Source organism: Triturus cristatus, chromosome 2_2 (genome assembly GCF_964204655.1).
Source record: "Triturus cristatus chromosome 2_2, aTriCri1.1, whole genome shotgun sequence".
Classification (NCBI taxonomy): Eukaryota; Metazoa; Chordata; class Amphibia; order Caudata; family Salamandridae; genus Triturus; species Triturus cristatus.
The window spans coordinates 490651095-490652861 of record NC_140582.1 but is presented as its reverse complement, the minus strand read 5'-3'; positions in this window follow the sequence as shown (position 1 = coordinate 490652861).

Sequence of the window (1767 nt, the reverse complement as noted above, 5' to 3'; positions counted from 1 at the left end):
ACTGACTCCTTGCTTTCCTGATGGGTTCTGTCAATGTTTACCCAATCGGTCTCTTTAGGAGGTACCTTATTTTCAGAAATGCCATAACCTGCTCATATTTCTTCATTACTTCTGGGTCGGGAGCTCCTGTCTTAGGGTCCCTAGGATACTCCTGAGTGGGCCAATTTATCATCAGCTTGCATTCTGTCCACAAATCTGCTGGTACTATTATATCAAATAGACTATTCAAATCTATCCATAATACCTTTGACAATTTTACAAACCTGTCTACCTGCCGGTACCACTCGACGGGCTTTTCGCGTAGTCGATGGAAATCATTTGTGAAAGACAAAATGTCCTGTCTTGTGCATGGAACATGTACATACCCTCCTCCTGGAATCTCTCTCATGGGGTATTCTGTCGTTACGTTTTCTTTCTCTCGAACGGGAAATGGTGAAGCTGTCTTTTCTGTAGTATTATCGCGTCTTTTACACCACTTACTTCTCCATCTGTCCACATCTCCCCATTTTCTCAATAAACCGATTATGTCCTTAATCTGACTTATCCTTCCTGTAGTATTCATGTGCTCTATATCCTTTTCAGTGAAATCAACTCGATAAGATTTTTGTAGTGCTTTTACTTAGTCAAAATCTATTCCCATTTCGTTTGCAATTTCCTCTAATCTCTCATGCAAGTTTTTCGCTCTCCACGTTGCACTCTTGCAGAGAAACAACAATTTCTCATCCTGATAGTTTTTCAATTTTTCAGTAGGGATAGTTCCTACTATTAATTCTTCTAATACCATTCGTAATTTGGCCACATCTATTGACTTGGATTCTTGATCCTTTTTCTGTAGCTCTCTGAGCCATTCGCTTAATTCTTCTACAGAGGGCCCTACTGGGTTATTTACATTATTTTGTTCTGGAGCCTTTTGTGGTTCTAATAATGTTTCCCCTGTCATTCTACTCTTTTCAGCATAAATTTGATTTACAAATGGATTATTTGAAACACTCGGTTCAAACATATTTATTGCCGATCCCCACGGATTCTCAATTTGACTCCGTTCAGTATTTTCAATTAGATTTTGGCTTCTGTATGGCACTGTCAAACAATGTTCAGTATCTTTTTGTTTCTCAAATATGGGCATTACTGGACCTATCGTTACTGGAACTGTTACAGCTTCTAGATTTTTGGTCAATTCTCTTATTTTCTCAGTTAATTCTAGGGTAGTTTTTGCCAGTTCTACTGAATTTTCCCCATTTGCCCTACTCTCTGTCTGTTTTTCTATCTCTCTTGTGGAGTTACTTTTCCCTAATTCTGGTGACATAGTCTCTGTTTTAATTATTCGTAATGTTTCTCTCATTGGAGCACTTGGTGACAATGCTTCTGGTTCTGGTCGATACGGTGGAGGGTTTTCGTAAAACACATCATCAAGAACATCATATTCCGTTTCATTCGCTGCATACCCACTCAAATCCACATTACGCCTTTTCCCAGTGCATTTTCTACCTTCATTCTCTCCTACCATTCTCACAGGCTACATACCCTCAGTCATACTTGCATTTCGCCACCTTTTCATCCGGTCGTCATGTGTCTCATGTCCGTATGATCTACCGAACATGTATCGGTAACCCCTACCACTTCTCTGCTTTTCTCGTTCATGCATTTCGTCTTCCCATTCAGTCAATGCCTCAAACTGCGTCGGTCTAGGTCTTGGTTCTAAATTCATCATTTTGTCTCGGAGATTTCTCAAAACAGCCAAATTAAAGGAACCATGTTCTGGAAACG